Genomic DNA, 16,011 nt, shown 5'->3' with positions numbered 1-16,011 from the left:
ATGAACAGGTCAGTTCAGGTCAGTTAGGACGGCACAGGCTACCTACGGCGAAGAAGGGAAGACCAGGAATAGGAGAAAACTATAACTCAAACGAAAAGAGGAAAAGGAACATAAAAACCATGGAGAAAACAATACCAATCGATGAAGAGAGCAGATGTGCAGTTTCTTCTTGTGCATTCAGAGAACACATGGACACTACATACCATGTCCTGCGATATGCATGCCGATTTGGAAGAAATATACAATAGTATTACTGCGTCATACCCGAAAAGAGGCTGGTATACCCACGTAAAGGCCATATGATCGCAATGGTGGCATACGTGAATGACATATTACAGAGGGTATAAGAATTGTGATACCCAGGTTACACCCAACAGCAGCAGCAGTTAGCGGATGAGAGCCCATTCTACAACATTTACTATGACAGCAAAGCGATATCTGCCTTCCTTCCTCTATTTTGTATTCTTTATAAGTTTTGGTGGGGGGCTAATACCACTTAAATTAATGGCGGAAAACTGTATACGATGGATGACATTATCAAGGAACCATACGAACTGGCCTGAAAAGTGATGTTGAAATCCTTGTGGTTTCCCTTATTTCTGATCGTTTATACTTTTGAGAGGGGGACCTGATCCCCCCAGGAATTACAGGAGGGGAGGGTCACGCTCCCCAAATATGGCAATATGGATGAGAGTTCACTGTACAATATATACTAAGATATCAATGCCATATCTGCTCTCCTTTCACTATTTCTGAAAACTCATAATTTGGTGACGGGAGGCCGAATCCCCTAAAAATCTTGGTTGGAAAACTATACACAGTGAAAGACCTTCTCAGTCTATCTATCTATCTATCTATAGCCCGACGCCCTAATCCCGCAAAGGGTGGCCGCAGACAAAACGCCTCCAAGTCACTCTGTCACCCACCATTTGACTCCCCTCCCCCCAACTCACCCCCCCCTCCCTCATATACCTCTCAACTCCATCCCTCCACCTCATTCTCGGTCTACCCCTCCCTCTCCCTCCCTCCACCTCACCTACATACACCCTCTTAGTCAGTCTTTCATTCTCCATCCTCTCCACATGTCCAAACCACCTCAGTGTATTTCTCCTAATCTTTTCAACCACATCCACATCTACCCCACAACGTTCCTTCACTTCTTCATTCGTCAACCTGTCCCTCCATGTCACTCCACATGCTCCTCTCAAGTAACTCATTTCCACTGCTCTCACTCTTGACTTGTTCCCCTCTTGCAAGGTCCACGCCTCGCTTCCATACGTCAGGGTAGGGATCACAATACCATCATGCAGTGACTTCTTAACTTCCATACTCACCTCCCTATTTCTCATCACTGCTTTCAGTGTGCCAACAACCTTCCTTCCCTGCTGTACCCTTTCACGTACTTCATCCCCCAAAGTTCCATCCTTACTCATCACACTACCCAAGTACTTGAATGCACTCACATTCTCCATATCCTCACCATCCAACCTCAATGCACACTCTGTGACTTCATTCCTCTCAAACACCATAACTTTACTTTTGTTTACATTAACTTTCAGCTTCCTCCTCCTACACACTGTCCCAAATTCATTCACCAAACCTTGCAACTCCCATTCATCTTCACTCAACAATACTGTATCATCAGCAAACAGCAACACCGGAAGCTTCCAAATCTCACCCTCATTCATTAGGGCCACCCCCACATCCACTGCCCTACCTTGTACCTCCTTTACGACCCCATCCATATATATATTAAACGGCCATGGAGACATTACACACCCCTGTTTCAGTCCCACATTGAGATCAAAGAACTCACTCAGCTCACCATCCACTCGCACCGTAGCCCTAGCTCCCTCGTACATACTCTTCACAGCACTCAACAATTTCCCCTCCACTCCATATATTCTTAATACCTTCCACATACCTTGCCTATCTATTCTGTCATAAGCTTTCTCCAAGTCCATGAAGGCAGCGTACACTTTCCTTCCCTTCTCTAGATACTTCTCCACTAAACATCTTAGAACAAATATCTGATCTACACATCCTTTTCCCTTCCTAAATCCCCCTTGTTCTTCTCCAACTAGCTCCTCTGTCATATGCCTAACCCTATCAATGAGTATTCTACCATATATTTTACCAGTCACACTAAGAAGGCAAATACCCCTATGGTTACCACATACTTCTCTCTCCCCTTTTCCTTTGTACAGAGGAACAATTATACCTGATTTCCAGTCCTCTGGAACCCTTCCCTCTTCCCAAGCCAATCTACACAACTTCCATATCCACTCCACAACAATCTCACCCCCATACCTAAGCATTTCACCACACACTCCATCAATTCCTGGGGCCTTTCCCAGCTTAATCTTCTTCATCGCTTCCACAACTTCCGACCTACTGATCTCTTCCTCCCTCCTCTCATCTCTTCTTCTCCCAGCCATTCCCCAACCACTTATACTCACACTGCTCTCACTCTCTACATTCAACAAATCCTCAAAGTGCTCCTTCCATCTCCTCAATTTCTCTCTCTTCTCCACCAACAATCTATTATTCCTATCTTTCACTCCCCTACTATTTCCCCTTTACCTCCTTCCAAAACAATTTCTTACTCTCCCTCCATTTCACACTCAGATTCCTCCCAAACTCTTCATCCACTTTCTTCTTACTCTCCTTCAACAGTCTCTTAACCTCCCTTCTCCTGCTCACATATACCTCTCTCTTCTCTCTCTCATCTTCTCCCCTACCTCTACTCGCCAACCATTCACCATATGCCTTCTTCTTTTGTTCCACAGCTCGTTTCACCTCATCATTCCACCATGCTGTCCCTTGCACACCCTTGCATCTCCTCCTCACTCCACAAACCGCCTCACACGCTGCGCTTATCTCTTCCGTGAGTATCTTACATACGTCTTCCACCCCTTCCATCTGCTCTAGCTCATACCTTCCCAATCTTTCTTCCACTATGCTCTTATACTCTGTGTAACTCATACTTCTCAGTAACCTGACAAAATCACCTCGGAAGTTTCATTGAAATCCACAGACAGACAAAGACAGGCTGAATCTCGTGCAACGGCATATAAGTTGCGAAAAATACCACACTGCATCACATGACTGATAAATATATAGATAAATATCAATCAAATCTCGCCGATGACAGTGATCTACTGAAATAATGAGCAGTTACGTCACATCAATTACAACTTCCAGCTTCCCCTCAGCCTTATGCATTCGTTTTCACAAAGCTATTTATCATCAACTGCCATATTCTTCAGATCCTAATTATTTCATCCTATTATAATGCGTGTATGAAATGGTTAAGAGTGTATGCAAAGGCAGTATGGTTACACAGAGAGATTAGATGCAAAGCAGTGGAATGGACTTGTATGAGAGAGCACCTTTTGCAAACTCACACCCTGAGCCAACTCGCACTGTGAGTCAAATGGCACCTTCAGCCAACAGCCTGCCTTGTTATCTTTGACACACAGAATGAATTATAACCAACCCTATACCAAACAGCCTCTAAAGGACCAATATCTCTGTTGCTGTTTTCTTTCCCTTATACTTTCTTGTAACTCGCACCCTGAACCAACTCCAACCCTAAGCCAATTCGCACCCCAGCCAACTCACACCCAAATCAACTCACACCCCCAGCCAACTCACACCCCCAGCCAACTCGCACCCCAGCCAACTCGCACCCCAGGCAATTCGCATCCCAGCCAACTCGCACCCCAGCCAACTCGCACCCCAGCCAACTCGCACCCCAGCCAACTCGCACCCCAGCCAATTCGCACCCCAGCCAACTCGCACCCCCAGTCGACTCGTACCCCCAGCCATCTCGCATCCACAGCCATCTCGCATCTCAGCCAACTCACATCCCCGGCCAACTCTCACCCCCAGCCAACTCGCACCTCCAGTTAAATCGCACCCCAGCCAACTCGAATCCTCAGCCAACCCACATCCCATTCAACTCACACCCCCAGGCAAGTCTCTCCCTCAGCCAACTCGCACCCGCAGCCAACTCGCACCCACAGCCAACCTGTAACTCAGACAACTAGCACACCCAGCCAACTCACACACACCAGCCAACTCGCACGCCCAGCCACTCTTACACGCCCAGCCACTCTCACACGCCCAGTCACTCTCGTGCCCCCAGCCAACTCACATCCCAGCCAACTCGCACCTTCGGCCAACTCGCACTTTCAGCCAACTCGCACCTTCAGCCAGCTTGCATCAGTAGCACAAACCATTGACTGTCGCGGAATGTTCACTAAAAAACAGTGGTTGGGCTCCACCTAAAAGACCTAATGGTCAGAAATTGAGCCATCAAAAGCAGAGGTCATTCAATTTATTCAGGCTGGCTTCGGGCAATCGAAAGTAAAAGCAAAACTGACTGTACAGCACAAATATACAGCTAGAAACTGTACTCAATTCCACTTCCTAAACCCGAAATGTTGACGGAGTGAGGAGAAAGGATTGTGACAAAGGAGAAAAAAAAATCTTAAATGAAGACCCTGAAAACGTGTACACCAATCCGAGTTATGAAAGAATTTTCAGAGACTGTTACAGGCTAGTTATTTCAGCGCTAGAATTTTTCACAAGTAAAACAACATTGCCTAGCTCCTTCTAGGAATATGTGAGAAACTGATCCATTATACATTCATATGTTCTTACAGCAAATCTCGCTTATAATAACAAAATGAAGACTCTGCAAACAGAAACAACACTTATATATATATATATATATATATATATATATATATATATATATATATAGATAGATAGATAGATAGATAGATAGATAGATAGACAGATAGATAGATTGATTTTTTTTTTTTTTTTTTTTTTTTTTTTTTATAGCAATAGGAGAATCCTCACTTCAGCCTAAGCAATCTATACACTATGTGTAATTTACCGTCTTCACCTTCATGCCTCATCTTTGTTCTGGTTAGCAGAGACAATTTTCAGTGAGAATTCGCTGAAGAAAGAATCCGCGGCCAGACACAGCTGTCCACTTCTTGCCAGGATGCCAGGACTAAGATGGCGGGGAGGTGACTAGCAGGACTGGTTTCATCCGCTTTCTCAGTAAACCCGAGCTCAAGCTCCCTCCACCATTATCTTTCCTCCAAGAGAAGGAGGAGGTGGAGGAGGGAGTGGAAGTAGGAAAGAAAAATAAACAGGTGATGAAGGAAGAGTAGGGCAAGGTGAAACGATGGAGAGGAAGCAGGGAAGTAACCCAAAGTGGCTGCAGAGAAAGGAATAACGTAAAGATGGACAAAGGAAAGAGAAAAGAGAAGATAACGTGAAAAGTACTTAATGTACACTTAGAAAAATACAAAAACAATAAAAGCACTGAGAAAAATGAGGAAGATTGAACTCTCTCTCTCTCTCTCTCTCTCTCTCTCTCTCTCTCTCTCTCTCTCTCTCTCTCTCTCTCTCTCTCTCTCTCTCATATGCATAATGACTATATCCTTCTCCGCAAATATTCTGCATTTTGCCACATAATGAGGGAGAAGGAGATAAAGACAAGGAACGAAACGATATAAAACAGATCAGACTCTACGGTAAATGAAGGACGTGATGAAGAGAGATAAAGATGCCGAGATAAGACCGGTTGCATCAGAGGGGAGGGATATTTCGGAAGACCAAGACGTTGATAGTAATAAAGGGTAACAAAATAAATGAGGGACATGAAAAACAAAACACGGAGTTATGATGATACAGATGAGAGAGAGAGAGAGAGAGAGAGAGAGAGAGAGAGAGAGAGAGAGAGAGAGAGAGAGAAAGGAAGTAGGAAAGGAACAAAAGGGAAAAGGATGCACTAAACTGTGTGAGACAAATCAAGCCTGGAGAGCAGATGTGATACTGGGAGAGGAGGAAGTTTTAATACAGGAGAGGCCGTGGAATGCACTTAAAAGCAGATCCTTCCTCTTTATTGTGGTCCGGGTAAGAAAATTGTGCAGTTACGAGAAGGCTTTGCTCACAAGGGAACAGACAGTTCGAATACTTCAGATATGAGAAGATTTCGGAGGAAAAAAAAATAAACATCACTCTTGTCTTACCAACCTAGTTGGCAACGTCTACACGAACTATGACCCCCATAATACAATGAAAACATATTATAAAAATCCATTCTTACGATGTACCCTGATATCTGCTACCATCTACTGCTAAATCAACTAACTCTGTACCTTCGTACCTGCAAGATTTCTTTCTTTATACGCCAACCAAAAATAAGGATGCTATTCTCATTCATTCAATCAAATACAATCTACTATACAACAGAATGTACACTGCTCACAGTAAAATGAAAATCATAATAGACACGGTCATGTTTTAACGGAAATGTTTGTGTGAATGAGTATACATTCACGAATACGCCAAAGCAAACACCACCAAGAGTCGGTAGATCCATGATAAATTTTCATAAGTCTACTACTGCTTCAGTGACTTGAATCAAAGGCAACAACTCTGCCTTTCAGTCGTGGCTAAGAGCACTACTGAACACCCAGACTCGCACAACTATACAACTATGTCAACCACAAATTATAATGACTCATATATGTATCTACCTCAGTCACATTCAGGTCAAAGGAAAGACTGATGATGTTAACGTACCGTACTCTCTCTCTCTCTCTCTCTCTCGTAATCTTACTACAGTATACCCTTTTTAACACTTTTCTCCCTCGCCGGTATCAGATTATCATTACGTTCTTTTCTGCTTCCCCCTCATCTTTCTGACAGTGCAATTTATCTTATTCTCACATCACTCCTGCCACTTCTTTGTTTATTTTATCCCATCTCCTTACTTCCTATTCTTCCTTCATTAATTCCTCATTATGACAGTTGTCTCCTGATCTACCTTCACCTCTGTGTGTGTGTGTGTGTGTGTGTGTGTGTGTGTGTGTGTGTGTGTGTGTGTGTGTGTGTGTGTGTGTGTGTGTGTGTGTGTGTGTGTGTGTGAAAGGGGGGTTCACTAGGGAGATGACTATGGTCAACAAATGGTGTGTACGTAAAATGGATATACACTGCACACTTTAAGAACAAAAAGAAATTCAATATATGTAAAGCTACCATGTATTGCAATTTATATAAATGAGCGTGAAAATATCAGATGTCTATAGGCAGTAAATATAAGTCCACCAACCAGGAAATAAAAGACTTCGAGAGGATATTTTTCGATAGAAAATTGTGAACAAGTGTGGCGCGAAGAGTAAAGAGTGAAGTTGCAAGGGAAACACAAAAGCAGATTGGTGAATGTTTTGGTGAGGCGAGGAGAGAGGCTCCGAGGGGAAAGGGGTGGACGGTGGGACAACATGTGCGACAGAACGGGCGGAGGAAAGAAACATGCATCCGTGTCTGTCTCTGTTAAAAAAAAAAAAATTAAATGAATACTGCATGAAACGAGCCAGGGAAACATAAAGAAAAATGAATACAATGAAAGAAAAGATGGTGCAGTAGGAGGATGACGAAACCAAGGAGAGGATGACAGAAGAAAAAAGTTTATTTGGGACACCACGGAGGTTAAGAAAATTTAGTATTGTGTAGCAACTCTCTTTCCTGCCTCACCTCGCCCCTTCACATTCCTCCTATGTATCGTGAAGATTTATTCTACCTGCTTATAACAGCCTAGGCATTTGGCACTTCCAGATCCCAATCCTCTCACTTCAACTCCTCTACCTGCCTCCACACAGGCTTCCCTTCTTAATCCTTTGTCCCTCCACTGCCCCTCCATCCATCCAGCACACACACATACACACACACACACACACACACACACACACACACACACACACACACACATAAATTAACTTACGCATCTGCTGCTTGGTCCTCCTCTTTCAATTATGCAAAACATGGACTAGACAGAATACAAAAGAGGATGTGTCTAAAACTCTGGGCTCATCATATACATCCAAATACTCAACAAGCGACAGACGCCATGAGTCTCATCCTCTGCCTCAGTGCCATCCACGAGACCTCTCTCTATTTGGTGAGATTATCATTCACCAACGCCACCGACAACCTCCACCACTTGTACCGCCCCTCCGCATCTACTCAGAGTCCATCCATGCCACAACAAAATCCAACCCATACAAGCATAAACAGATTGCTTTAAAAACCCTCCAATCCCATTCCAAATCAATACCATTAATAATACACGGCTATGAGATGTACCGAAGAGCAGTTAACCCTTCGTTAGTCCTGTGGGGTATTCAAACGTGGTTAGTCCGGTGGAGTGTTACACCCCACTACAAAAATACATGTAGTGTTACTAACAGTTAAAACATATTCATACTGCCGCTTCAGCATATCTCTGCAATCACTAATGAAGAGACTGAATGCCTTGTAGGTGGTGTTTATTAATTTATAATAATAAAATACAATAAATTATAATATCAATAAAAAAAAAATAACAAATGGACTCATATCTCATTTGTCAGGTAAACACGCACAGGAAAATACATTTTGTGATTTTTAAAATCAGTATAATGATAAACAATATGCAAAAATAAGATTTAAAAAAAAATCTATATCACAATACGATCTAAATGGTTAGTTTGACACCCCCGGGGGGGGGGGTGTCAAACTACAGCAGAGACAGGACTAAACCAATCCACATGCTCCCTCCCCTCACTGAATCAGGAGAGTACTGGAACGGAGAGAAATATTCGAATTACCGGCTAGGAAATATGAGCTTAAAAATAAATTTGGTGTGCTACACCCCACCTAACTAACGAAGGGTTAATGGAATTTAACACAATGTACAGTCCAAACTATCTGCAGGGACACTGGTAATGAACTATTTTTTTTTTTTATTGTATAATATTTCTGTTGGCGAGGGGGGGGAGGAGACCCATCAACCACTCACTTCGTATAGTGCTGCCTTCGGGTGACTCTACACTGAGTAATAAGCCAAGTGGTTTAATGTAGCCCAGTAAACCATCAACTACGCTGTGTGGTAATCATGTAACCAAATGACGCCTGTTGGTTCGGTGGGTTAATGCACTCCATCCGCATCAGGCCCGCATGGATTTCTATCTGAGGGATGACTGCAGTTTACTGCTCTTATAATGCCACCCAGGAGGAGAGGTTGATCACCCTTGTCTCTATCGGGACTGAGTGGCCAGTCTCCTGGCCCCTAGGCTCCTGATGGACAATACAGAAATGAATGATGAAAGATTGAAAATGTACAATGTTTCACTCTATTTCTTTGTGTAAAGTGATTAAAATCATTCGTACTACACTCTTACTGCTTACCGCTGCTGGCCAATTCAGCAGTAACTTCTAGGTATCGCCCTTTATTCATCTGATCATGTATAGTATTCTAATGTGTGCATAGGCCTTTCTTATTATTATACTATCATCATCATAACACTAATCATCATCGTTGTCGTAATCGTCGTCGTCATTGTTGTTGTTGTGTTGTTGTTGCTGTACAAGCAGGTAAGCGAACACGCGCGGGGACAAAAAAAAAAAACATCATGTAATTAATAAGTACCACAATCTTATCGCTTCACGTCGCTGTACCTTTTCGTTCTGGTCAATATTCCACTAGGTAACGTCAAATGATTGTCTCGTCTAGGGAAACGCGTACCAGTAAAAGGATTAGCTTGATGAGAGAGGAAGATAAGATGGCTTACGGCCACCAAAGTGCCGGCAACTGGGACCCTTATTGTTATCACAGTCTTTTTCTCGTAGTCTGGCCTAACAATCTTTGGCAGCAGGCGCCTCGCATGGACCAGCCGGGCTACTACACTTACACTTTTTTTTTTTACACTCTTAAGGTAAAGTGAGCCCTACACGGACGCGTTAAACTTACGGCTTTACCGTGTACAGTACAGTGGATATTATAACCATCGTGCTGGTTAACAGAGCAGGAGAGAGAAAGACAAAAGGTAAGTGAGGAGGACAGACAAGAGACACATATGAGGGTGAAACGGAGAAGACAGGGAGGAGCAGAAGCATGGATGAGAGGACAGGACTACAGAACTATTGGGAGACGCGAGACGATGAGATCAATGAGGAGGAAAGTAGAGGAAGGGCAAAAATATAAGTAACATAATATGTTCAACACAAAAACATAAACAATGGCAAAAGGATATGAACGAAATGGGTACGGTAGTACATAAAACAAAAGAATAAGAGAAGGAAAAGGCAGACATGAGAAAATTGTAGCAACTCACTGTTCATACAATTTTATTTTGCGCTACAAATAAAGCTTTTGAGAGAGAGAGAGAGAGAGAGAGAGAGAGAGAGAGAGAGAGAGAGAGAGAGAGAGAGAGAGAGAGAGAGAGAGAGAGAGAGAGAGAGAGAGAGAATGTACCCAATTAAATTTGTCTTCACATAACACCCTTTGTCCATAGCTTATGAAGCAGAGCGCAAGACACTTTGATAAAAAAAATATCTTTTTATGATCTCTCTCTCTCTCTCTCTCTCTCTCTCTCTCTCTCTCTCTCTCTCTCTCAGTACGCGGAGTAACCATGGGCATTGTATGGTGTTCGGGAACTTCAGTCCACCCACCGGTAACTGGGACACGAAGTGGTTGGAGGAGAGAACTGTCGCCTCTCCTAACACTGAAAGGGCTCTCCCTGCGTGCTAAGAGATTTTTGTATGCGACATGTTAGGAGTTTGATGCTATATGGTAGCGACACCTGGGCAGTAAGGAAGAGGATATTCGTGGGTTCAAACGTAAAGAAATGACAGTGAGTAGATGGATGTGTAGTGCGTTTTTGAAAGCGCGACCTGGGGGGCTAGGGCTGGGATTGAAGAGTTCAGAGGCATGATGGGACTTGAATGTACTGGTGTTGTGATGGGGAGGGGTGGAATGAGATGATTTGAGCAGGTTGAAAGGATGCAGAAACTAAAAGTGTGAATGTCGGAGATAGAGTTGCAAGAGGGAGTCCAAAAAAGAAGAGTTATGAGGTCACAGAGTATGAACTCAAGGATAAAGGACTGACTACCGCGTCTGCCAGAAACGAAACAGTGTGGAGAGCCGCCATTGATGGCCAAGGCTGACGCATGCAAGCATGTTGGTGTCTTTATAAACGATACGATACGAAATGCTTAATATATATATATATATATATATATATATATATATATATATATATATATATATATATATATATATATGTTCTGAATAGTGTTAGCCCCCCCTCCCCCCCAAAAAATAGGGACGCCGGGACATTACTTCCAGAGAATGAAGGTCAGAGGCAGAAGTCATGATGGCAGTGTGGTGTATGGTGTTGTTCAGAGGCCGTGTGGCGTCGCTGTGAACAGTGTGGTGGTAGTGTACACTCAAAGTAAACACAGCGCAGTTTAAGTGTGGCGTCAGTGCGTATTCAAGTTCCCTAGACGCTAGATCACGACATACTGACATTACTGACACCTCAGCATGGAATAATAAAGGTGACTCTCAGGTAAGCGTGAGGGAAATGGCATAAATCCCGATGATCAGGAGTTCGTAAAATCCATATGAGAAGACAACGGTGGTGATGGTCCACTTCGCATTCCACATCCACAGACTCGTTGGTGTGAAGTCTTTTTCCATGTGAAGGGGAGGGTAACAACAGCGCGTGCCATATGTGAGTGTGGCCTTAATATTGACTCTCACTTTAACCACACATGATAACATCTGAACATACAGAAGTAACCGAGTATGTTGGGTACCAGTTCCTCAAGGCCACAAAAGATTGTGTGATGGCTACTGTACATTATATGTGACGAATGTGCATAAAATCTTCTGTTGGCTTAGTGCGTAAAGATAGTACACCGGTGCATAACCTCTATTGTAAGAGAACACTCAGGTTGGTGTGTACCATACCTCTGTGTTGGTAATACGCTTATCTGTACATGTGTATGTTGGGTGGACTGTTATTCCCAGTGAGGGGACCGCCATCGTAGCAGACAACAGAGCAGCTTATCATGTAATCCTTCTCACACTCACACCAGCTAGGCAACTGATTCCAGCCTCAGCTTACTCCAGCCAGAGATCACTGTCTTGCACCCACAACATCCCTCACAAGCTGCACCAACACGTACTCTTTCCTTTGTACCCTATACCATACTCCTATCCTCCCCCCTCCTTTCCTCATTCCCCATCCCACTCCCAAATTTCTACCACCCTCCCTCTCCCTATTTATCTTCACCTTCCGCGTTTCAAGCAAATTACAATGCACAGCCGGTGGTGCGATTGGTACAGTGTTCGGGTCAGAACGTGCTGTGGATAAGGGTTACGGTTCGAATCCAAGAGATGGCCAGAAGTTTTTCCATCGTGTGAGCGCTACGAGGGGAGTAGGCAGGTCTCCTACCCTTAAATGTTTTGGTGTATCGGGTCCCTACACCACGAAGGAGCCAAAACGAGATTTGACTGTTACATTACATTCTTCAATTTCTCATTCTTCCCATGACTCACAAATTATTTTCCCAAAATTGCTCTACGATCTCCATCTTGGTTATCACACCATCGCACCAGTCTCTTTCGTACTTTCACTCTTCTCCTTTTACTCTTACATCTCCACCTTACCTCCCACAATACTAAAATCAAAGCGTCAAAAGATACCTGATATTAAGCCCCCTGCCTTCTGAAGAAATGAAGAAAAAAAGAGAAGCAAAGAAAAAGGCAAAATGAAGAAAGGAGGAACAAAAAAGGAAAAGCCAATGGGGAGAGAAGGGTCAAGTGAGGCAAGGTGAATAAAAGATATGATGAATTGGTAGGATAAGAAAGGCACAACTGAGAGAAGAATGGGAAGGATAGAAAAGGAGAAACAAAAGGCATATGGAAAAGAGAAAATGCGGAAGGGCATACTTCAGACAAAAGACTGGAAATGAAAGAAAGGAGAGGAAAATTCAAAAAGGAATTAAGAACGAGAAAAGCATTGGAAAACAACACTTGACATGAACAAGTGAAAGGAAGGTGGGAAGAAAAGTAATTCAGAGATCATACTACAGATCGGAAAGGCAGCAACAGGATCCGAGAAAAAAAAAAAAAGACGAACAAAACGAAAAAGGAGCGTGGGAAATAATGAAAGCAACTGAGAGTGATAAGAAAGATAATATGAACAAACACAGGTAAAAGAAAAACGTCCTCGCAGGACAATGACAGTCCCTTTGCTTTCCGTCTTATCTGCAAACACAGGGAAGCAATCAAGTAATTATACCTAACACTGAAAACACCTGAATTACTCGAGCATTATAATTAAACGAAAATGTCACGTCAGCTGTGATGATGATGATGATGATGATGATGATGATGATGATGATGATGATGATGATGATGAGGAGGAGGAGGAGGAGGAGGAGGGTGGCGACAAGAGAAAAGAGATGGAGAAGGTAGGTGGGGGCGCTCACCATCCACCCACTCAATGCAGTACTGCTCTTGGGTGGCTGCCCTTACCTCCATTCCTTCCTTCTTTCCTTCCTTCCTCATCTGTCTTTCTTTTTTCATTCTTTCCTCTTCCTTCTGTCTACGGGTGACTCTATATTGAGCGACAAACCAAAAGGTTTCCTGTACACCAGGAAACCATTTACTACGCTGGGTGGTAACTATATAACCAAACTATGGCGCCTGGTGATTTAGTGGGTAATTAAGGCACCCAATCGGATTGAGCCGGTGCAAGTTTATATCCATGGGGTGGCCCTACAAAACATTAAGTTAATGAAAGCAAGGCGTGGTCACAGTGGACTCTGGTATAGGAAAGATGAACAAAGATGGAATAGGGTCAAACGGAAGGTGTGTGAGAGACGACTTTTTTCCACACTGGATACTCATATGATCGGAGGCAGAGACTTGACCACAAAATTTACACAGACGTGTGTTCCTCAAACCTCACTATGCCAGCTCAACGTCAGCCAGTGAACAGTTAACTGACCACTTGGGGGTTGGGGGCTACTCGGGACATGAATCAGAGGTGAACGATTCCCTAAGAATAATCTCTCCCTACTGTGCCACAGGAGGTACAAAGCTGCGTGCAACAAAAGCGCTGTTCAGTGAGGCCGCCATACCTCCACCCGAGAAACAAAGAGAAGGGATTTCCAGCTCGCACCCCTGCGTCGTTCGTTAACCTTTTACCACACGCAGAAAATACGTGGGCCGTATTATTTTTCTGATGTATGAACAAAGTTTAAAAGAGAGAATGAGATCTGGCAGAGAGGAAGGAAAAAAAACGGAAGCAGGAAAAAGAGAGAATGAAAAAAGAGCAACTATGAACGTGGAACCCAGACAAATGCCTACTTATGGTCTCTTCCACTTTATCCCGCCCCCCAGCAAGAAAAATATAATGCCAACCAACCGGAGTTGTGAGAGAGAGAGAGAGAGAGAACTTTAGTGGCAGTAAACAGCACTTTGCAAGAAGACTATTGTGTAACATTTGTAAGACGGGGTAATAATCTATATTACATGTACTATTGAGAATGGAGCACTGGTTGTTGGGTTGGCAGTGTTGTACCATTCACTGTGATGTGCTGGGTCATGACATGCCTCAAGGTAATCACCAGCATCTTTACATCGGCCCATTACCTAACAAACATATCACCCTTATGCAGTCACCTGAAATTTTACTTTGGCTAAAGCCAAACCACTTAGATCAGAATCAGGATAAGTCCCCTCTTACTTAAAATCATAATCTTTTTTTTTTTTTATTAGGAAAGCTATCCTATTCCGCCTGCTTTCATTCGAACAGTTCAATCAACCTTGATACTTCCATTTTTTACCCCTCTCTATCTACCCCCATTTTTATCCCATAATTAGTACAGGCAAATTACTTTTTTTCTACTACTCCTCTCTCCAATATCCTCCAGTTAACGCATATTTTCTAACTTTCCCCAATTCTCATTGATCATTCTACTCAAAGTACAGTCTGGTCTCAACATTGTCCTATAAAAAATAGGACATATGCCGTAACTTAATCTCTCCACATCTCTTCTCCTCTCCACCTCTTCTCTCGTTTCTTTCTCATCATTAATTTTTCTCCTTCTCTGGCCTATCGTGCCCTTGGCCAGACGTCCCTTCTCGCACTGCCACTCCCTGCTCCGCTACCTTTCCTCATTTTGCTACATATCTGCTTCCTTTTTCCTGATCAGTTTCTTTTTCCATCCCGGATTCCTTCCCAACTTCTGCTCATTCCAACTCAACTTCATTTGAGATTTGCCTTACCTGTAAAACATTTGACAGGTTTTTGCTCTCCTTCTTTCCTCTCGCACTAACTTCTCATCATCCTGCTAGGTTTTCCTCCTCCGTCTGCCACTTCTATCTTTTCCTTTGACCCCCTGCCCTGCCTGCCTGCCTGGACTGTGTGCCTGGTGGTGATGCAGCCACGACACAGATAACGTGCCATACAATTCTCTCTCTCTCTCTCTCTCTCAAACACAAGGGGAAGCACCTGATACGTGTCCATGCTCCTTGCCGCGATTTTTGTTTCTCTCCTTCGCTCTGTCTCTTCCTAATCTAATAACTTCTGTGTTTTAATTTCTTTCTATTTTTTTTTTTTTTTTACTCCATCATCGACAGCTTTGCAATTTTCCGTTTTCTATTTATGTACTTCCATTTTTCTATTCTCCCCCACCACTTCTTTGTGGGCCTTCGTATTTGTACCATCCTTCACATTTTTTTTTCTTTTTTGTGTTAGGGGCTCCAATGCGCTCTCTCTCCCTCTCTCTCTCTCTCTCTCTCTCTCTCTCTCTCTCTCTCTCTCTCTTCCCGTAGGTAAGAGATAAATATAGAGGAAAGAAAGAGACAAACACGACGAGACTGGGAGAGAGACAAAAAGAGAAAAGTGAGAAAGGAGAAGAAAGGAATGAAGGTTTGTAAGAAATAAAAGAAAAAAAAAAAGATGCGGGGGAGGGAGGAAAAATTAAAAGAAACAGACAAGCCGGAGGAATGAGCGGAAAGATTTAAAAAAAATAGCAAGGCAAAGAAAAGAAGAAGAGAGAAAAAAGGCCAGGAAGAGAACAGAGGGAGAAGATTTACAGAGAATAATCTCTTGACTCATGTGATGTATTTTACTGGGTTTTTCT

The sequence above is a fragment of the Coenobita brevimanus genome, chromosome 97 (assembly GCF_032717465.1).
Source record: "Coenobita brevimanus isolate Jiangsu-jjx chromosome 97, ASM3271746v2, whole genome shotgun sequence".
NCBI lineage: Eukaryota > Metazoa > Arthropoda > Malacostraca > Decapoda > Coenobitidae > Coenobita > Coenobita brevimanus.
The sequence above is the reverse complement of the archived record's forward strand: the minus strand, read 5'-3'. Positions refer to the sequence as shown.